At 39.5% G+C, this 23918-nt stretch overlaps 1 pseudogene; it reads left to right on the forward strand.

Annotated features, from left to right (window-relative positions):
- Positions 1 to 5882: 5882 nt before the first annotated feature.
- Positions 5883 to 23918, forward strand: part of LOC148757470 (vomeronasal type-1 receptor 4-like) — a 29919-nt pseudogene continuing 11883 nt past the window's right edge.

Genomic DNA, 23918 nt, shown 5'->3' on the forward strand with positions numbered 1-23918 from the left:
TTTAAAAGTGAATTTCCTGTATTATTTATCTTTTCTATTTTCCTAGATTGTTTTTTTCATTTATTTCCACTCTGATCTTTGTTTTTTCCTTCCTTCTGCTAAATTTGGGCATAATGTGGTCTTCCTCTAGTTCCTTGAGATACAAAGTTACGTTGTTTGAAATCTTTCTCTTTCACAGTGTAGGCATTTATTGATGTAAATTTCATTCTTAACAACTACTTTTGTTGTATCCCATATGTCTTGCTATTTTGTGTGTCTGTTTCCTTTGTCTTAACATATTTTTTTGTGGGTTTGTTTTTTGTTTTTTTTTTTGACCCATTGATTTTTCAAGTTGTGTTGTTTACTTTCTATACATTTTTGAATTATCCAGCTTTCCTCCTGTTATTTTGTTTTGTAATACCATTGTGGTTGGAAAAGAGACCTGATATTATTTCAGTCTTACGTTTACTGAGATTGGTTTGAGACCTATAACATATGCAATTGAGAAGAACATATAGTCTGCCTTTGGATGAAATGGTTTGTGTGTGTGTGTGTGTGTGTGTGTGTGTGTGTGTGTGTGTATGTGTGTTTAAAGATTTTATTGGGGAAATGGAACAGGACTTAATTGGGGAACAGTACTTCCAGGACTTTTTTCCAAGTCAAGTTGTTGTCATTTCAATCTTAGTTGTGGAGGGTGCCATTCAGCTTCAAGTTGTCCTTTCAGTCTTAGTTGTGGAGGGCACAGCTCAGCTCCAAGTCCAGTTGCCATTTTCTAGTTGCAGGGGGCACAGCCCACCATCCCTTGTGGGAGTCGAATTGGTTGAGAGGATGCGCTCCAACCAACTGAGCCATCCGGGAGCTCAGCGGCAGCTCAGCTCAAGGTACCCTGTTCAATCTTACTTGCAGGGGGTAGAGCCCACCAGCCTTTGCGGGACTTGAGTAGTTGAACTGGCAACCTTGTGGTTGAGAGCCCACTGGCCCATGTGGGAATCGAACTGGCAGCCTTCGGAGTTAGGAGCACAGAGCTCCAACCGCCTGAGCCACCAGGCCGGCCCGGATGAAATGTTTTGTATAGATCTATTAGGTTTATGTATTTTAAAGTATAGTCCAAGTGCAATGTTTCCTTATTAATTTTCTGTTTGAATGATTTGCCCATTGTTAAAAGGGGAATATTGACATCTTCTATTGTGTTGCTGTCTATTTCTGCCTTTTATGCTTTGCCACTCTATCTTGTATCACACCTATTTTTGTATTTTTTTTCCTGTTGAAGTTTCCACCACACTTCATATGTATGGGCCCAGCAATACATAATAGCCACTTCAATTACATTGCAATTCCCTTGTCTTGAAAAGCATCTTGGGGTGGCCAGATAGCTCAGCTGGTTAGAGCGCAAGCTCTTAACAACAAGGTTGCCGATTCAATTCTTGCATGGGATGGTGGGCTGCACCCCCTGCAACTAAGACTGAAAACGGCGACTGGACTTGGTGCTGAGCTGTGCCCTCCACAACTAGATTGAAGGACAATGACTTGGAGATGATGGGCCCTGGAAAAACACACTGTTCCCCAATGTTCCCAAATAAGAAAAAAAAAGAAATGCATCTTAAAGACTCATGCCCAGATGTGACAGGTGCACAATTGTGATGGAATTACCCCTCCCTGTAAGGTCAACATGTACTTCACCACCATTTCTTTGTGTTCAGGTTGCTGCTGTGGAGCAGAGGATGTGGAGGCACCCACTGAACAGAGCATTTCTGTGGAAGTGTCACAGGCCAGGACTCTTGAGGGAGCTCAGACTTCCCAGAAGATCCACCCCTGTGAGATGTGTGGTCCAGCCTTGAGAGACATCTTCTACTTGGCTGAGCAGCAGGGAACACAACACAGCCAGGAACTGTTGAGGTGTGGAGCATGTGCAAAATGATTTTATCTCAGTGCAGACTTTCACCAGCATCAGGTGGACCACATGGGAGACAAACGCTTCAGAAGTAGTGTGCACAGGTCCTTGATTGTGAAGACCTGCAGTTTCCATGTGTCACAGAAGCCTTTTACCTGCTGGGAGGTTGGGAAGGACTTCTTGACCAGCTTGGGACATCTGCCGCAACAGGTCACTCTGACCAAGGAGGAACCTAACAAAATCATCCAGGGCATAACTTCACAAAGCAGAAAAAGTCATTACACTTGGGGAGAATGCACAAAAGCTTTCAGCTTCATACTCACACTTGTTCAGGATGAGAATGTTCACACTGAAAGATAGCATTTTGTATGCCATGAATGTGGGGAAGCATTTAGGAATAGATCTTCATTTGTTTTGCACCAGACAGTCCACACTGAAAGTTTTCCTGTGTGTGGCAAATGTAGAAAATCCTTTCGGAGAAACTCAACCCTCAATTAACACCGGAGAATTCATATAAGGGCAAGGCAGTATAAGTGTGGCAAATGTGGGAAATCCTTAAGTCACAAATCTATCCTCATTTATTCTCAGAGAGGACTCAAAGAAAACAGCTATGTGTGCCATGAATGTGTGAAATCTTTTACCTCCAGCTCTGCCCTCAGTTATTACAGATCTCACACAGGAGAAAGACCTCGTGAGTGCAGTGAATGTGGGAAAAGTTTTCTCTCTCAGTTCGACCTCTGTTATCAGAGAATTCATTCTGGAGAAAGATACAGTGAATTTGGGAAGCCCTTTACCCAAAGAAATGCCCTCAATAGACACCTAAGAGTTTGGTCAGGAGAAAAGCCTTATGAGTGCACTGAATGTGGGAAATCCTTTAAACATACTTCTAACTTCAGTTGACACAGGAGAGTTCACACAGAAGAAAGATCTTATGAGTGCAGTAAATGTGGGAAATTTTTAAAGACTAGATTCCATTTAAATCGACACCAGAGTGTTCACAGAGGAGAAAAGCCTTTATAAGTGTGGTGAGTGTGGGAAATATTTTAAGGCTAGTACTGGATTGATTATAAACACTGGGGAGTTCATACTGGAGAACGTCCTTATGAGTGCCTTGAGTGTGAGAAGTCTTTTACTGTTAGCTCTGACCTCCATTCACAGTGCGTAGAGGCCTTACTTATGTCTGCAGTGAATGTGGGAGATGTTTTACCTTTAACTCCCATCTTTGTTATCAGAGAGTTCATACTGGTGAAAGGCCTTCTGAGTGTAGTGAATGTGGGAAATTTTCTAAGCAAAAATCTCTCCTCAATACACCAGAGAATTCAAAATAGAGAAAAGCCTTAGAATGCAGCAAATGCAGGAAATCTTTTAGTTTCAATGTCCATTATCATCAGAGGATACACATAGGAGAAAGGCCTTGTGAGTGCAGCAAATATGGGAAATTTCTAATAGGGAAATGTACATTCACTCTACATCAAAGTTCACAATAGAGAAAGACACACATGAGCAATTTCATTGTTACATGTTAGGACACTGGTGTTAAGTCTGTAGGAGCCATCTGTCTGAATTGATTCTCATACATGTGAACATACACCATGTGGAGATTCCCCATAAGCTCAGTTTTTGGGACAGTGTGGCTGTGTTGTCCTTGGTAATCTTCCCAGGGCTTTTGCTAGGATTGTATCACTGCCAGTTTCTGTGGCCAAAGCTATTTCACCTTTACTACCTGGTAGGTCCACATTGGTCACCATCCCAATGTGCTCAGGGAAGTGAATTGTTCTTCCATGTATTGGAGCAAACTAGGAGTAACCTGAGCCTTTAGGTTGACAACCAAGGTTGACAACCTTGGCCTGGGTCATTGTTGGCCCAGAGAATATCATGATTTTGCCTGGCAGCTTTCCACAAGGACTGCCATTTTCAGGGTCATGTTGGTCTCATGTGATACTCCAACTTCCAAATCATGAACTTGAGACTCAATGCCTACAGTAAATTGCTTCGGTTTGTGCAATAATGAAGGCCTTACTATTTAAGTCCTTTTTAATCTTGGGTGTTCTTTTTACTGTATTTGCTGTGTGGGATAGTTTGTAAACTGATTTGGGGTCTATAAGCATGAAGAGGAGAAAACTGGGTCTCTGCCCTCAACAGGGGGACAGTGTTATGGCAAAAAATAACTTGTTGGTTTTGACCAGTTTTGACCAAATTTCTATTGCTGCTCTTTTCTAAAGGTGCAGCCAGAATGTTTGTGACCCTGACTACCAGAATTAATTTGTACACAAATTTTAGGACTTCAGACATGTTTATCTTGTGTGGCTTAAAAGAAAATAATAGAAAGGTGTTGTGGATTCCTGTAGCCTCTCAGTGATGTTTACCTCAGAGCCATTGCTGCACAGGCTGGAAAAAAGAAGAAGAAAGGGGGACTCATGATCTGGAGATGTGGCTCTTGTGACCCAGGCAGCAATGTTGACTTCTGTTCTTTGTCCCCATACTTGGCTGCCACTAAAGGAAGGCTGACTCCCCCAGAGGACCTGAAGACAGAGATGGTGGAGTCAATACAAACTTGCCAAACTTATTTTCCAAAAAAGAGTCAGACTTGCAGATTTTTAAAATCTTGAGCCAAGTTTTAAAGCCTTATTAAAGTATAATTTACATATACTAAACTGCATATATTTTATTTTTTAAATAATTTTTCAATTAAAGTTGACATACAGTATTAATTTCAGGTTTATAATATAGTGATTAGATATTTATATAACTTATTAAGCAATCACCCTGTGAAGTCTAGTACCCACCTAACACCGTACACAGTTATTACAATATTATTGACTATAAAACATATTTTAAAGTGTACAATTTGATGTGTTGACATAGGTATGAACTTCTCAAACCATCAACAGAGTCCTGATAATGACCATAACTGTCACCATTATATTTACCTCATTTTCTATTATAATATTGTCCTTTCCACCTTTCCAGGTGACCACTGATTTATTTTCCTTTACCATACATTCCTTTGCATTTTCTTGAATTTGTATCATTGGAAACCTACACTGTTTGTTGTTGTTTTCTGATTTCCTTTGTGTTTCATAATTGGCCTATGGAGATTCATCAATGGTATTATATATAGCAGCTTTTTTTTCCCTGAGCAGTATTCTTATTTTGGGATATACCGCTTTTAGTTTATCCATTTATCTTTCATGGGTGTTGAGGTTATTTCTAGCTTTTTACTGTTGAAAATAAAGCTGTTACAAACATTTGTGTCAATTCCTTATATGGATGTATGTTTGTTTTATTTTTTGGCAAGAAGTTAGTGCAGTATCTTAGTCACAGGGCAGATGAATGCTTAACTCTTGAAGAAACTGCCAAACTCTGATTTTAAATGATTGTTCCTTTTGCATTTTCACCAGTAGTGTATGAGAATTCCATTTCCTCCCCATCCCTGCCAATACTTGATATGGGCACTCTTTAATTTCAGCCCTTTTAATAAGTATGTAGTGCTATCTCAGTGTTGTTTTAATTGCATTTCCTAAAGGATTTGTGATTTTGAGCACTTTTGATGTCTTTATATAATTTTTGTACAGTTTCTGTTGATAGTATTTGCCTGTATTGTATGTGAGTTGTGGCTATTTCCCTTTTCATTTAGAAAGACAACCAAGACATGTTGGAATTGTACTCATTCTCAAATGCCTCAACAGACATTTTGCTATATGCAGTCATTGTTTCTAAATACTGGAAGAATATTTCTTCATTTTTTCCCCTTAGATTCTTTTGTGTCATGTACAATGTCATGACCACAAACACCATACATGGTTAAATTTTAGTCTGTGTTACTAATATAATGTCCATCACCTAGGTCGAGGCTTCTAGTAATACAATAAATTTTGCCTTGGTTTGTAGTGTTTGCCAATTTCCCAAGTGTAAATTGTCCCCATGTGAAAGTGACGTGCTCCGCGGAGTTTAAAAATTCTTCTCGGGGTCCCCTGGTGTGAGGTGGAAAAGTAAACATGGCGAGTGCAGGATGAGACTCCAGAACCAGGCAGAGAAAAGACGTGGGGGCTGCAACTGCGAGCTGGTCAGAGGTTGCAGAGGCCTCAGGTTGGAGACCTTAGAATATTGACCCACCAGAGGGACCATCCTGAGCATGGTAGGGGGTCAGTGGAGACCCGCAGTGGATCTCGTCATGTACCTTGTAAGGAGTTCTCCCCTTCCAAGCTGTCTCCTTCAAGTGATAGCTTTCCCTTGCTATAATTGTTGGTCTCCTACAGGTAATTTACCTTACATGGAGTTTAGGGCTGTTTTCGCAGACACTGACCCCTGGAAGATGCACTGGGCCTTGGGGTCACTGCAGGCCTCCCTCGTCCCTGGCGGGGCCTCTCAAAAGGAGCGACCTTGGCGGGGCAGGATGGTCCTTTGGGCAACCCATGTGAGGTAGGCTCCACACCTGGCTCTGCATGCTCCTGCGTCCCCAAGGGCAGCTGGTGGTTTCCACCCAGAACGCAGGTACTTCGAGTCACAGTGCACGTGTGATCTGAGGTCGCATCTTGGAGGGGACAGCAAGGAAGGGGCAAGCTAGGTGGAGTGCAGGATGCTGGAGAGCCACAGGCAGGAGCTGAAGACCCACGGTGCCTGGAGTGGAGGCGCAGGGGTGAATTGGAAGCTGGAGGGGACACCTACAGGGAGTTGCACCCCCTCGGAGGTGATTTAGAAAGGACCCTCAGGGCTGAGTCCCTGCTTTCTCTGGAGGTTAATCTCCCACCACTCATCCCTAAGGCGATGCCTGGCCCAAAGTTCCCCGTTGCTCTTGCCCTGGGAGGTCCCTGAGGGCCACAGTGTAGTCCACTGGGTCCCCAGGCTCGACCTTCCTGGCAGCAGCCTGCCCTCCACCACACATGCAACCAGAGAGTTCAATAAATGGTGTTTGGAAAACTGGACCTTATTTTACATCATACACAAAAACCAACTAAAAATTCAGCTAGCTTAAAGAATGTTATAAAAATTGAAAGCATCTCAGGAATGGTTTATTTTTAGAAAATACATTAATAGAATTATAAATGGCTTAAAACATGATTAATAAATGCAGAAAAATACAAATCCATTCACATTAGCAAAAAGATACCACATTATGCATAGAAATATACACCCTTAACTAGTAGTGTTTAATCAATGAAAACAGTACAATAAACCTCGAATTTTAGTAATAAATATCAGAAATTTTGGCTTCCCATTTAGCAAGCAAACAAAGCTGTCACTAAAGGCTTAAATAACATATCAGTCATTTTAGCTGGTGGTGTAACAGACAAAAAAATTAAAATAATTTGAATATCATTTACAGACCTATACTTTTTCTCAAATTATATGATTATCCACATAGAAAATTTTCAAAAAATAACATGAATTTCTGGAGTATCTATGACAGTTCATCAAGTTGACCATATTTAAGATTAGTATCCTAAAATAGATTACACTTCCACAAATGAGAATCATAGGGCAAAAAGGAAATTAAAAGTATATATATTATTTGCCTCATAACCGAAAAAAAGAAAAGAAGAAAGACTGATAGGATAAAATTAACAAAATGTTTGTGTGGTAGAGACTGCGGATTTTCTACTAACATTGTTTTTCTCCTTCCTGGGCCTATGCTTGCCAGCTCATATTCCCATGTTTCCTCTGGCTTGGCCATGAGATTTATGTTGTGAGTGGAATAGGATTCAAATGATCATGCTAATATCTATCCTTGGTTCTTAGGGTATTAGACTGCCATCCTCCAATTTCTCAGCTGAGAGCCATTTTAGAAGCTGCCTACCACACTCGCCAATAGTCCCACCATCACTCAGCACCAAGATGTCAGTCAAGTGAGTGTGCTATCTTGAATGTGGATTCTTTATCAGCTGTCAGTCTTCCCCATCATGCCACCAGTTCGACTGGCCAGAATCATCTCAAGGCAACATCTGCAAAATACAGGAAATCCTAATTATTGGTAAACAGAGAGCAAGTGATCATTGTCATGGAAACCAAGGGTTGGGGGATCTTGTCTAGTATTAGGAATTACTGCCTGTACATCATGATTTAGACAGAGCTTACTGTTCTAGTGTAGAGTCTTGATATGTGTGACTAGGAACTGGCCACCACATAGTATTTAATCATTCACTCATTTGTTTATTGAATAAATGAATAAACTTAATCACTGCCTAGCAGCTTTATTCTAGACTAGTCAAATCTGGAAACACACCAAATCTTCTGAAATGAGTAAATGGATAAACAAAATATATTATGTCTATACAATAGGATACTATTCAGCAACAATAAGGAATTCACTTGCTAAATGCAACAGGATGGAAGAGTCTCAAAGACATCATGTAGAGTCAAATAAGCCAGGTACATGGTATATGGTTCCATTTGTACAGCATTTTTGAAAAGGTGACAGCAGTCAAATCAGTGATCCTGTGGCTGGAATTGTGGGGGATGACTGACTGCAGTGGGGTACAAGGAATGTTGAAGAGATGGGAATATTCTCTATTTTGACTATGGTGGTGGCTACACAAATGCAAACATTTGTCAAAACTCAATGAATTACATACTTAAAATGGGTGCAATTTATTGTTTTTAAGTTGTGTTTCAATGAAGTCCTAGTTTTTTTCTACAAATACGTATGGGAAGCTCTTATTTAAGTGGTCACTAGGACACTAAGATAACTATTACCACTGAAAGTAGTAAACAAAAAACTATTACAGCATATGCATATTCAATTGCTGTGCCATCACTGCAGTCATCCACTTACACATAACTCATGGTCTTTAGGCATCTCAACATTTGGAATTATCATCCAGTGGATTACACTTTTTGGCCCACACCTTAGAAAAATAATAAATATTTTAAATAAGTTTAATGTAATTATGTATTATGTGGTAAATTAAATCATTCATAGCTAAATATCAGCCAACCCATTACTGGCTGTTTCCTGGGTTGGATGACATACACAAAAATATGCGTGACTTACTGCACAATTTTTCAAGTATTGCCTGAAATAATCTACTGGCAGTGATGTTCTCCATCACTATCCAGTTCATAGTGAACCCTCTCATCTATTACTTGCTTATCATTCTAAACCAGCTTTTTTATTCTTAGAACTCACTTATCAATTTATAACATATTGAATATTTTATTTGCTACATGTTATTGTCCATTTTTCTCAACTATAATTTTGGCTCAATAGAGGCAGTTTCTCTGTAATTCTGATTTTTTTGTGGTACATATCATACACCAAGAATAATGTGTGACACACGTTAGGTGCTTAACCTACATGTGCCTATTGAAGCAGTGAGTAAAAACTTCCTCAGCTATAACCCTAAATTAAACATTTGGCAAAAAAATGTCTTTTAAAATGAAAAAGTAAGATTTCAGGAGACATCATCAAAATGGCGGCGTGAAGTGAGCCTCTGGAAATCTCCCCTAGAATTTACAACAAATTGAACAACTATAACTCCACAAAGGACTCCCTGCACAGCAGACAGGCAAGACAAAGAGGCTCACTACTGAATTCACCAAAAGGTGGGCAAATTGCGTGAGCTGGGAGGAGGGAAGGGGGAAGTACGGAGACAGAGTCGCGTGGGCGCAGGACGCAGACCTAGCTCAGTACTCCAAGCTTGCTGCATCCCGACACTACCACAGCTATGGGAGAGGGAAGAACTGGGACTGCTAGGGCTCCCTTTATGGTGCACAAGGCTGAGGGGACAGCATATAACACGGCTGAAGCCAACGCTCATGGCAAACACCTTGGAGCAATGACTGAGGGAAGAAGGCTGGAAATGGTGGTTTAAGCCCACACTGCCACAGAGAACGGAAGCCTTAGGCACTGAGACTAGCCACCTCCCTACCCTCCCAGAACTCGCCCATCCCCCTCCTGCTAGAAGTGAAACAGTAGCAGTGTCAGATCAAAAGAACAGAATATTTGCAGTTCTGAGAACTGTGGTCTGCAGTCACAGATTTGCAGCCCAACTAGTTCCGGCAAAGGGGAGGGAAATGTGGAAGCAGGACCGGCTGTGGTGATGGTCGCCACTGCTCTGGGCCACCTCTCATAACCCACCCCGCCCCTCTCCCCACCTATCTGGGTGGATCCCTGCAGGAGTAAACAGAGCTGCTGAAACACACGGGCTCTGAATCTGGTGCATGAAGAGCTTTGGAACTTTAAAAGCTCTCCACATCCCCACACAGACGCTGCGCCCTATGACCCAGGTGAACTGCTAATAGAGGAGAAGCCCGCCATCCAGGGAATCCCCCCATTGTGTGAGAAGCTGGAATAGTACAGAGAAAACATAACACTACAGTGTGAGAAAGAATAAAAGGCTACAGTTGTAGAGAAAATAAAACATTCTACCAACACGTACTGCAAAACAAAAGAAAGAACTCTTCATATTACTCTGTTGCAGAACCCACTCCTGTACATGTCTAGGAAGAGAAATAATAAATCAGTAATTGCCATGAATAACCAAGGCAACAAGACAGCTCAGAAAGAAAACGAAAAGTCTCCAGAAAATAAACTTAAAGATATGGAAATATGTGACTTAAATCAGAGAATTTAACATTGCAGTTCTGAAAAAACTCAACGAGATGGAAGAAAAAACAGGAAGTTTAATAAACCCAGAAACACAATCAAAGAACAACTTAAACATTTTACCAATGAGACTGAAATTTTTAAAAAGAACCAAATGGAATTTCTGGAGATTAAGAGCTCAATAGAAGAAATGAAGAATACAATAGCCAGCATAGGTAGTAGAGTTGATCATATGGAGGAAAGAATCAGTGACATTGAAGATAGAAACCTGAAAATGACATGGATGGAAGAAGAAAGAGACTTGAGACTTAAAAGAAATGAAAGAACTCTACAAGAACGTTCTGACTCCATCAGAAAGAACAATATAAGAATAATGGGCATACCAGAAGGAGAAGAAAGACAGAAGGAAACAAAGAGTATATTTAAACAAATAGTCAATGAGAACTTCCCAAAGTTGTGGAAAGAACTGGATTCTCGAATCCAAGAAGCAAATAGAACACCTAATTACCTCAATCCCAAAAGGCTTTCTCTAAGGCACATTGCATTGAAGCTGTCAAAAATCAATGACAAAGAATGAATCCTCAAGGCAGCCAGGGAAAAGAAGACGGTAACCTACAAAGGAAAGCCCATTAGATTATCATCAGATTTTTCAGCAGAAACTCTACAAGCAAGAAGGGAGTAGAACCAAATATTGAAAGAGAGAAATTATGAGCCAAGAATAATATACCCAACAAAGATTTCCTTTAGATATGAAGAAGGATTAAAGACCTTTCCAGACATACAGAAGCTGAGGGAATTTTCTAATACACAACGTGGAGTACAAGAAATACTAAAGGAAGCTATTCAACCACCATTAACAGGGACAATTTGTGGCAACCAAGGGGGACAGTAAAGGGCTGAACTGGAATATGGGAGTGGAGAAAGTAAACATACTGAAGAAAATGGAATACTCTAAATATCAAAGTTTCTTTTACATAAACTAAAGGGTAACCACTCAAAAAAATCCAGAACTGAAATATGTACTGTAATAAAAGAAGAAACAGAGGGAAACATCATAGAATACCACCACACAGAAAGAATAGACAACAACAAAAAGGCAAAGAAACAATGGAGACACAGTCTTACCAGAAAACTAAAGATAGAATGGTAGGAAATCCTCACATATCAATTCACCCTAAATGTAAATGGACTGAACTCACCAATAAAAAGGAAGGCACAGAGTAGAAGATTGGATCAAAAACCTGAACCCAACCATATGCTGTCTCCAAGAGACACATCTCAGCTACAAGGACAAGCATAGACTCAAAGTGAAAAGGTGGAAATTGACACTCAAGCAAATGGTATCCAGAGAAAATCAGGTGTAGCATACTGATATCAGATGAAACAGACTTCAGGGTGAAAAAGGTAACAAGAGACAAAGATGGACATTTCATAATGATAAAGGGGATTATACAACAAGAAGACATAACAGTCATCAATATTTATGCCCCCAATCAGGGAGCACCGAAATATACCAAGCAACTACTAACAGAACTAAAGGGAGAAATTGACCAAAACACAATTATAGTAGGGGACCTAAATACATCATTGACAGCTATGAAAAGATCACTCAAACAGAAAATAAATAATGAAATAGCAGCCCTAAACAACACATTAGATGAAATGGACATAATTGACATATATAGAGCACTTCATCCTAAAACATCAGACTATACATTTTTTTTCTAGTGCACATGGAACATTCTCAAGGATAGACCATATATTGGGACATAAAATTAACCTCAGCAAATTTAAGAAAGTTGGAATCATACCAAACATATTCTCTGATCACAAGGCTTTGAAATTGGATATTAACAGCAAAAAGAAAGTAGGAAAAACCACAAATACATGGAATTGAAACAACATACTTTTAAAGAACGACCAGGTCCAAGAAGAAATTAGAGGAGAGATCAAAAGATACATAGAAACAAATGAGAATGGAAATACATCCTACCAAAATTTTGGGGATGCAGCAAAAGCAATTTTAAGAGGGAAATGTATATCATTACAGGCCTATCTGAAGAGACAAGAAAAATCCCAAATAAATGACCTCACGTTACACCTTAAAGAACTAGAAAAAGAACAAGTGAAACCCAAGGTCAGCAGAAGAAAGGAAGTAACAAAAATCAGAGCAGAACTAAATGAAATAGAGAACAAAAAGACAATAGAAAAAATTAATGTGACAAAAAGCTGGTTCTTTGAAAAGATTAACAAAATTGACAAACCCTTGGCTAGACTCACTAAGATAAAAAGAGAGAAGACACTAATAAAAAAAATCAGAAATGAAAAAAGGGGAAGTTATCACGGATGACACAGAAATACAAAGGATCATCCAAGAATACTATGAAGGACTATATGCCACCAAACTCAATAACCTAGAAGAAATGGACAAGTTCTTAGAAACATATAGCCTTCCTAGGCTAAACCATGCAGAATTGGAAAATCTAAACAGACTGATCACCAGTAACATAATTGAATCAGTCATCCAAAACCTTCCCAAAAGCAAAAGTCCTGAACCAGGTGGCTTCACTAGTGAATTCTACCAAACCTTTAAAGAGGATATAATACCAATCCTGCTCAAACTCTTCCAAAAAACTGAAGAAGAGACAGTACTCCCTAACTCATTTTATGAGGCCAACATTACCCTGATACCAAAACCTGGTAAGGACAACACAAAAAATGAGAACTACAAACCGATATCTCTGATCAACCCAGATGCAAAAATCCTAAACAAAATTCTATCAAATTGAATGCAACAATGCATTCAAAAGATTATTCATCACAAACAAGTGGGGTTCATCCCAGGAGCACAAGGATGGTTCAACATACGCAAATCCATCAATGTGATGATACATCACATAAACAAAATGGAGGACAAAAAGCATATGATTATAGCAATTGATGCAGAAAAAGCATTTGACAAGATGCAACATCCATTTATGATTAAAACACTTAATAAAATAGGTATAAAAGGAAAATACCTTGACATAATAAAGGCCTTGTTTGACAAACCCTCAGTTAATCTCATAATTAACGGTGAAAAACTGAAGCCTTTGCTCCATGTTCAGGAACACGACAGGGCTGTCCCCTATCACCTCTGCTTTTCAACATAGTGTTGGAAGTCCTCGCCAGAGCAATCAGGCAAGAGAAAAAAATAAAAGGCATCCAAATTGGGAATGAAGAAGTTAAATTATCACTCTTTGCAGATGACATGATGCTGTATATAGAAAACCCCAAAGTCTCCACCAAAAAGCTATTTAAAAATAATCAACGAATACAGTAAAGTTGCCAGCTCCAAATCAACATACAAAAGTCCATTGCATTCCTATATACTAACAATGAAATCTCAGAAAAAGAAATTTAAAAAAAATTTATTTCACAATTGCAGCAAAAAAGAATAAAATATCTAGGAATAAACTTAACCAAGGATGTGAAAGACCTTTATGCTGAAAACTGTAAAACATTATTAAAAGAAATTGAAGAAGACACAAAGAAATGGAAAGACATTCTGTGTTCATGGATTGGAAGAATCAACATAGTTAAAATGGCCATATTACCCAAAGCAATACACAGATTTAATGCAATCCCCATCAAAATCCCAATGGCATTTTTTAAAGAAATAGAACAAAATATCATCAGATTTGTTAAGAACCACAAAAAAACCCCGAATAGCCAAAGCAATGTTAAGCAAAAGGAACAATGCTGGAGGTATCAGACTAGCTGACTTTAGTTTGTACTACAGGGCAACAATAATCAAAACAGCATGGTATTGGCAGAAAAACAGACACATAGACCAATGAAATAGAATTGAGAACCCAGAAATAAATCCACATAAATATGGACAGATAATTTTTGACAAAGAAGCAAAAAGCATACAATGGAGAAAAGACAGCCTCTTCAATAAATGGTGCTGGCAGAATTGGAAAGCCACTTGCAAAAGAATGAAACTGAACTGCTATCTGTCACCATGTACCAAAATTAATTCAAAATGGATCAAAGACTTAAGCATAAGACCTGACACAATAAACTGCATAGAAGAAAACATAGGTACTAAACTTATGGACCTTGGGTTCAAAGAGCATTTTATGAATTTGACTCCAAAGGCAAGGGAAGTAAAAGCTGAAATAAAAGAATGGGGCTATATCAAACTTAAAATCTTCTGCACAGCAAAAGAAACCAATGACAAAATATAGAGGCCACCAACTGAATGAGAGAAGACTTTTGCAAACAATGCCTCCAATAAGGGGCTAATATCCAAAATATACAAGGAACTCATGCAACTCAACAACAAAAAAACAAACAACCCGATTGAAAAATGGGCGCAGGACCTGAAGAGACATTTCTCCAAAGAGGACATACAAGTAGCAAATAGACATATGAAAAAATGCTCAACATCACTAATCATCAGAGAAATGCAAATCAAAACCACAATGAGATATCACCTCACCCCAGTCAGAATGGCGATCATCAACAAGACAAATAGTGACAAGTGTTGGAGAGGCTGTGGAGAAAAAGGAACCCTCATACACTGTTGGTGGGAATGCAGATTGGTGTAGCCGCTATGGAAGGCAGTGTGGAGGTTCCTCAAAAATTTACGAATAGAATTACCATATGACCCAGCAATCCCTCTCCTGGGTATCTACCCAAAAAATCTGAAAACATTTATCCATAAAGACACGTGTGCTCCAATGCTCACTGCAGCTTTGTTTACGGTGGCCAAGACATGGAAACAACCAAAATGTCCTTCGATAGATGAATGGATAAAGAAGTTGTGGTATATATACACAATGGAATACTATTCGGCAGTAAGAAAAGATGAAGTAGGACCATTTGTGACAATATGGATGGATCTTGAGATTATAATGCTAAGTGAAATAAGTCAGACAGAAAAAGCAGAGATCCATATGATTTCACTGATGTGTGATATATAAACCAAAAACAACAAAAGAACAAGACAAACAAATGAGAAACAAAAACTCATAGACATAGAAGTAGTTTAGTGGTTACCAGAGGGTAAGCGGGTAGAGGGGTGCTAGATGAGTGTAAAGGGGATCAAATATATGGTGATGGAAGGAGAACTGACCCTTGGTGCTGAACACACAATGGGATTTATAGATAATGTAATACAGAATTGTACACCTCAAATCTATGCAACTTTACTAACAATTGTCACCCCAATAAACTTTAATTTAAATAAATAAATAAATAAATAAAATTTTAAACAATGAAAAAGTATATCCCTTAAAATTTGTTTTGCATGTGCAAGATAATTTTGAGAAAACCACATTTTGTATTTAATAGTTTTTTTCTTTTTTTCCTGAGAATGGTTTGTTTATATAATTTTTCTGCTTTGAAAGCATATGCTTTTTTATCTGACTGTGCAAGGTGGACACTTAGAATCTTATCGACAACCTCTCCTTTCATATTTTATTATGTTAAATATTTTCTTATATTCTGTTTCATCTTTATTTTTTGTGTCTTTCATTTTATATGAGTTTTACTAGTTTATATATTGTAATATTTTTAGATTATTGTATGGTGCTTATTTTTTTGCGTTGCTTAATATATTTGCCTCTACTCATGTTTTTAAAAATATACACATTCCTCTATGATTAATAGACAATGTTTTCATTTGTCTGTTTATATGCTAGTATATGAATGTTTATTTATCTAAATGGCATGCAGTAGAAACTTGTCTATTTTCCAACTAAGCATCCAAGTATTTTATACCATGTATTTTAATAAATTTTTCCAACTAATTTTTAATTCATTTTTAGTTATGCGTGGTGTAATAAAAAAATACGGTAAATGCTGCTACTGAATGCCATCCAATGGAAAGGCAGTGATCTTCAATACTGGAAGCAGTGCATTGAACCTTAGTAAGAGTGTGTGACAAGTTTCAACTTCTTCAGTGCAGTCAGTCAGGTGTGAGCTACGGATGAGAAATTGTGTGTTTAAAGTGTGCGGTAAATCATCCTCCATCTTGACAATGCTCTGTGTCACACATTGCTTCTGGTATACAGCACTTTCTGTCAAGTGAAACACTACGGTGTGCCTTCATCCACCTTATTCACCCGGTCTGCACACCATGCAACTTCTGGCTCTTCCCCAAAGTCAAAATGACCATGAAAGGTAAACATTTTATATCGATATAGGACATTGAAGCAGCCATGACCGCGCAACTAAAGACACAAAAGAGGACTTATAGAACTGCTTCAGAAAGTGGCAAGAACAATGGGATAAGTGTGTTGAAAGTGAGGGGGGAGTACTTTGAGGGGGATTAATGGCTATGTGTTTTTTTCTGTAATACATTTTTTATTCAAACATTCACCATATTTTTTGATCACACCTCATACACTAATTTCCTAATATTTTTCATACCTTAAGTCTTATTTCTATTTTTAAAAAATTACTCGATCTAACCACATTTCTACCTGTGTATCTGTTTCTTACCTACCTACCAAATACTTAATATTATTGTTTTTAATTCTGTTCTATATTCTTGGTTCATTATAACCAAAGTGTATGTGTAATTAAGAAAAACAATTGTCCGAGCCGCTGCTACTACTACTACTACTACTACTACTTCTTATTCTCCTCCTCCTCCTTTCTTCATTTGTTTGTTTTTACCAATATAGGATATTTGGGGATATTGCATATAGTGATAAATTACACTGTTTATAGACACATATTTAGTTGATCAAATTATTTAAAATATCAAGGCATTCCATGCAAGATAGTTGTTTCCTCTCTGCATTTCTTTAGGACTTATTTTAAGTTCTTCATTTTTTAAAAAGTATTTATCCCATATTTATTTAATACTGTGGTTGTTTTATAATTTTTTTTATTAGTTTCAGGTGCACAAAACAATGTAATAGTTAGACATTTATCATTTATATCCCTCACACTGTGTCAAGGTTGTTTTATAATTTGCACACATTTTCTCATAGCACTTTTACCATCATATTTTCAAATATAACTGTCTCTAGACAGAAAAATCTATAAATTATTCATATTACCTAGCATTTATACATTTCTAAACTCATAAATTTTAATAACTCATTTTATTTATTTTAGTAATTAGCAACTTATTTAGCAATTATTCACCTGTATCATCTCCATAAGTTGAAAGGTAAATTTGTGATAGCCGAGAAATTCAGTGTGGTTGTACTTTTGCCTTCTTAATTGTGCTTGCTAGAGACGAATTTAAAAAAATAGTGGATTTCAATATTGTGGTCTTATTTCTGAGCAATTTTCGTGTGCCACTAATTATAACCACTCTAATACTAAAAACAGTGCAGTTTATTCTTGGATAAAGTTAATTTGTACAAGAGATTGTGCTCCGTCAATAAACCGCAGCATTGTCCATTACTGAGGTCTGGAAGTGGGAGTCATAAGTCTCATCTAAATAATAGATTTGTTTTGTTTTTGTGCTTGAGTTTTAAATGGAAACTTTTTAAAAAATGAAAATAAAGGATATTTTTAAAAATCTAAATTTGATGATGTGGTAACAAATGTCAAAAAAAAAGTTAGAACTGACAAAGAACCCATTTGCTTGGACTTTGCATTCTGGATTTTCTAAGTCTGCCCCCATGCATGGCCTCTCTCCTTTGATTGTACTCTGAATAGTGGAGGCTCTTAAATTTTTGAACCCGGTTTCAGATAGATGATAAAAATATAGCAATATAAAGAGACGACAAAGTAATACTATCTGAAAATTGCGGGCTAAGTGATCTAAAGTAAAAAAATTATGCAACCAGGAGAGGAAAAAAGTGTAGCAAACAGAAAACAAATTCTCGATATTTGTTAACTGTTGAAATAAGAATTTTAAACAATATGAAAATTTCTAGATATCTGCAAAAGATGAGAAAGTAATATAATAGACCATGTGAATCTAACATAGCTACCCCAGGACCAATCCATGGTTAAACTCATTTCAAGTATAATTGAACTCAGTATTCCTTCAGGAAGTACATAAAGCAAATCCTAGAAGCCATATGATTGCATCTCTAAATACTTCACTGATTTCTCTAATAGACAAAGATACTGGAGAGACAACCAAGATGATGCAGTAGGTAAATGCTGTGTTTACCTTCTTTGACAATCAAAATTACAACTAATCTACAAAACAACCATTATTGCGAATCACCTAAAATCAAGGTGAACTAAAGCCTTTCAACTAAGGATGTGCAGAAGAAGTCACCTCCAGACTGGTAGGAAGGTCAGAGACACGGAACGGGCTCGTCCTACACCCACGTGTGACCATTAAAAATCGGGAGGGCTATTTTGGCTGTGGGGGTCCCCCCATCCCCTAAAAGAGTGAGAGATACCATCCCCACCCCAGCCCAGGGTTCCAGTGCTGGGGAGAGAAGTCCCCATAATTTTTGCTTGTACAAAACAGCAGAAATTGTGACTGCATGAGACAGTGCGGCTGCACTCACAGGCACTCCCCTTAAAGGGCCTGCACATGGATTACGCACCAGTGGAATCACTGGCTCTGAGCTCCAGCACTGGGGCAGCAGCTGAAAAGGCAGCAGGGACAAATGGTGGGGAATTGAGTTGTCCGGCTTGGGATGGGTGCCGGAGAAGCGGCTTTCTCCTAGATGGAGGAGCTGGCAGGAGCCATTGTTTCTTTGTTGAGCCCTCACTCTTCCTGGTGTGCAAACACAGGCAGCCGCCATTTCTGAGTCTCCACTGTTCATTTGCCCCACCCTGGTGATTTGAGACCTGGCCCTGCCCAACTTTTGGGCACACCAGACTGCTTTCAGTGACCGCTTACCTTGATTCAAGCTGCACTTTCCTAGGATTTCTCAAAGGTTCGAGAACCCAGACAAGCAGCATCTGGCTTGAGCATGTCCAGTGCCTCTGACCAAGCAGCCCTAAGCCAGCACTAGGGGCAGCAGCCTTGGTTCGGGGCTTGGCCTCTCAAAGGCACTTCCAAGCACAGCATGGGTGGCAGACACCTGCAATTTTTTTTCTGGCTCCCACTAGGTGGCTTTGGGTGGGGTATGGGCTGTGGCTGAAGTAGACCTACAGTGGATCCCTCCAAGGTGGTCCTGGGGCTGGTGCCTCCAGTGGCCAGCTTCAAAACGAGCTGGAGCATCACCTGGCTGTCTCCAAGTCCGACACACGCATCGGGAGGATTGGGCAGGTACCAGAGTCCTGCTGAGGCAGATCCTGCTCTGTAGGCTCAGCCCCCACAAAACAACCCTTCCACTGTAGTCAAGGCCAGTCCTCACAACCAGTGAGCCCAAGTGTCAGTCCCTCACATTGATTTGCAATTATCAACCAAGACTCAACTACAAGAGGAGGGCACACACAACCCACACAAGGGATGCACCTGGAGCACATGGCTCAGGTGACCAGAAATACTGCACCACTGAACCCCACAACACACCAACCTACTAAGACCGGAAGACATAGCAGCCCTACCTAATACATAGAAACAAACACAGGGAGGCAGCCAAAATGGGGAGAGAAAGAAACATGTCCCAAATGAAAGAACAGAATGAAGCTTCAGAAAAAGAACTAAGTGAAATGGAGATAAGCAATCTATCAGATGCAGAGTTCCAAACACTAGTTATAAGAATGCTCAATGGGGCAGGCAGGTGGCTAGAACACAAGATCTGGGCAACAGGGCTGCCAGTTCGATTCCCACATGGGCCAACATGCTGTGCACTCCACAACTAGAATGAAGTCAATGCACTGCCGCTCAGCTCCCAGGTGGCCAGATAGCTCAGTTGGTTGGAGCTTGGGCTCTCAACCACAAGGTTGCTGGCTGGACTCCTCCACTCCCATAAGGGATGGTGGGCTGCAGCTCCTGCACTAACAACAGCAACTGGACTCAGAGCTGAGCTGCACCCTCCACAACTAAGATGAAAAGAACAACTTGACTTGGAAAAGTCCCAGAAGTACACACTGTTCCCCAATAAAGTCCTGTCCCCCCAAAAAAAAAAGAACACTCAATGATCTCATAAAAATGAAGATGGAAACCATGGAAAAGAACCAGTTAGGGGTCAGCCTGGTGGCTCAGGCGGTTGGAGCATGCTCCTAATGCCGAAGGCCACAGGTTCAATTCCCACATGGGCCAGTGAGCTACACCCTCTACAGCTAAGATTGTGAACAACAGCTGTTCCTGGAGCTGGGCTGCTGTGAGCAGCCAGAGTTTGGTGTGAGCTGCCGTGTGCTGCTGTGTGCTGCCGTGGACTACTGTGTGCTGCCATGAGTGACCAGTGGCCAGCGTGAGTGGCTGGCAGCCATCGTGAGTGGCCGGCAGCTGGTGACAGCTGCCGTGAGCTGCTGTGAGCAGCCAACCAACAACTAGCAACAGACTGCCTCAGCCAGGGGGAGCGCAAGGCTCATAATACCAGCATGGGTCAGGGAGCTGTGTCCTACACAACTAGACTGAGAAACAACGGCTCAAACTGGAGGTGGGGGGCAGGCAGAAGAAAGGGGGAAAGAAAAAAAAGAACCAGTCAGAAATAAAGGATACAATAATGGAAACGAATAATATATTACAGGGAATCAACAGTAGATTAGATGAAGCAGAGGATCCAACCGGCAACGTAGAAGATAAGGTAGCAGAAAACACCCAACCAGAACAGCAAAAATAAAAAAGAATCCAAAAAGTTGAGGAGAGTTTTAGGGGCCTCCAGGACAATATCAAGCGTACCAACATTCGCATTATAGGGGTACAAGAAGGAGAAGAGGGAGAGCAAGGAATTGAAAACCTATTTAAAGAAATAATGACAGAAAACTTCCCGGACCTGGTGAAGGAAATAGACATACAAGCCCAGGAAGCACAGAGAGTCCCAAACAAGATAAACTCAAGGAGGCCCACACCAAGACACATCATAATTAAAATGGCAAAGGTTAAATACAAAGAAAAAAATTTAAAAGCACCAAGAGAAAAGCAGTTAATTACCTACAAAGGAGCCCCCATAAGACTGTCAGCTGATTTCTCAACAGAAACTTTGCTGGCAGGAAATATTCCAAATGATGAAAAGCAATGACATACAACCAAGATTGCTCTACCCAGCAAAGCTATCATTTAGAATTGAAGGGCAGATAAGGAGCTTCCCAGACATGCAAAAGCTGAAGGAGTTCCTTACCACCTAACCAGTATTACAAGGACCCTTAGAGGGACTTCTTTAAGATGGGAGTGGGGTTAAGGATGGGTGAAAGGGGAAGGGATTAAGAAGAACAAATTGTGTGTTATACAGTAGTCATGGGGATGTAGGTTGTAGCATAAGGAGTATAGTCAATAATATTGTAATAACTAGGTATGGTGCCAGATAGATACTAGATCTATCAGGGTGATAGATGGGTGTGGTGGTCGCAAAACAGCCTAACCGTTTGTCCCCTCCTGCCTTTCCCCAAGAAAGGAAGGATTGTGGAACTGTGCCTCTTTGGGATTAGAGTTTTATGACTTGTGTCTCTCTACCTGGTCTCCAGAAAGGAGAGTTCGCAGTCAAAGACGAGTAAGATTCCTTATGGAAGGAACAACTCAAGCCAGACGGGACCCCGTTGAGACCCCTGATGAGCTGCTGTAAAATAAATGGAAAGAAGACTTGTCTCCCTTCCCCCTTGCTTGAGAAAAGCAGCTGCTGATTCTTGCTGCTCCCTCTCACCTAATTGTGAGAGAGGTCCATTAGAGCGATAAGATCTCGCTCTTACTGCTCAGCTCATGGAATGGCTCATCACGAGAGACTTTCTCCCCCCACCCTGGGAGGTGCATACCACACCTTAGATATCATGGGACTATATGCTTCGGTTGCTGTGGGACCTAAAATTGGGCTCAAAAAGTATTTTTTAAATTTTGCAAGAGTTTCACAGGCAGTGCCTAAAATCATGTGATTCCTTTGCTTGTAATCAATAAATACCCCAGTCAACCCTATTCAATGCTCCAGTCTCTTGAGGCTGCGAGTCCCTTGGTCCTCTGTGATTTAACTGTATTTGAGTCTCTGTCTCTTTATTATAGTTTAACCCTCGCCACCTCCCTCGTCTTCCCACGCCTTGTGTTGTGCAGGTCGCAACAGATGGGAATGGGATTGGGGTCAGAGTGAAAAAGGTGAAGGCATTAAGAAATATAAATTGATAGTTAATACAGTATGGGGAATATAATCAACAATGTTGTAAAGATCATGTAAGGTGCCAGATGAGCACTGGACTTGTCAGGGGGATCACATCATAGACTGTGTAGATGCGTGACCAATGTCCTATACACCTGAAGACCTGAAGTAGAATAGTATTGGCTGTCAATGAAAACTAAATATATAGGTATATATAGTCACAGAATATGGAGTACAACATAGGGAAGATAGTCGCTGGTACTGTAACAGCTATATAAGATGTCAGAGGGGTAGTAGCTTGGGGGTTGTATTATCACTTTATGAGGGGTTTAAATATCTAACTATTACATTGCTTTGTACACCTGAAACTAATAAAAAATTTTCAATGAAAAATAGTAATACATAAAAGACAAAGATACTTTTCTTTTTCTTATTAACAGTATTTTATCATCCATAAACATATGCATTCTTCAGTATCATCAAGTACCAAGTTCAAGTTCACCGGAGTGTTTATTAAATATTCAGAATGTTTTGCTTGAATCCTCCCAAACAATTATCTAACCATTGTATCATGTTTGTGATTTTTAAATATTCTGTAGATAACCTCCCTCTTTTATCTTAAATTACTTTGTTTTATGAAAGTGATCACTATCATGTAGAATTTACCTTATTCTGGGTTAACTTACTGGCTCCTCGAGGTATTTTTAAACATGACTTTTGTGACTCACAATTCCTTAAACAGATAGTTATTCTACTGAATTTGACATTTGGGCCCACTCATTCATAGGTGTTCATGCCTGCTTGTTTTTGCATCGCACGAAAATATTGTATCTCCTTATCTCTATTTTTGTGACATTATGATCAATGTAATCAGTAGATGCCTGTATTGTCCATTATGATATTCACCATTGACCTCGTACCTAAAGCGTTTGGCAACCATTGATGTTTACTGACTGTATGCTCAATGTGAGGATGATCCAAGTCATTTCTGCCGTTGTCTTTATTAGGTGGAAAATATCTACAGAGAAGAGAAAGTTTCCTGAGGTATAGTTCTGATAGAAAAGAAAGATCTTGATTTTTTCCCCTTTATTTCTACTTTCTTGCTATGGTGATTTGGTTCTTTATCACTCCCCAAGTGTGAGGATGTTTTCGTTTTGTTTTGTGTTGCTTTTGTTTTTAGCAGTATTAAACATATAGGGTTTGTATATGTTAATTGTTTCAATCATTACAAATATTAGTTGGTGCTATAAATATCCCACCCTTTACCAGTGGGACTCCTTCGTGACAACCTTTCTGTTCTGTGCACATGAATCCAATGGTCTCTGGTGGCTTCTTTGCTGTCTTGTGCTACAAAGGTTCTGAGCTCATTCCCTATAACTGCTGTTCTAGATGG

Source organism: Rhinolophus sinicus, chromosome 8, assembly GCF_057876585.1.
Source record: "Rhinolophus sinicus isolate RSI-liver-muscle chromosome 8, RSI-T2T, whole genome shotgun sequence".
NCBI classification, from domain to species: domain Eukaryota; kingdom Metazoa; phylum Chordata; class Mammalia; order Chiroptera; family Rhinolophidae; genus Rhinolophus; species Rhinolophus sinicus.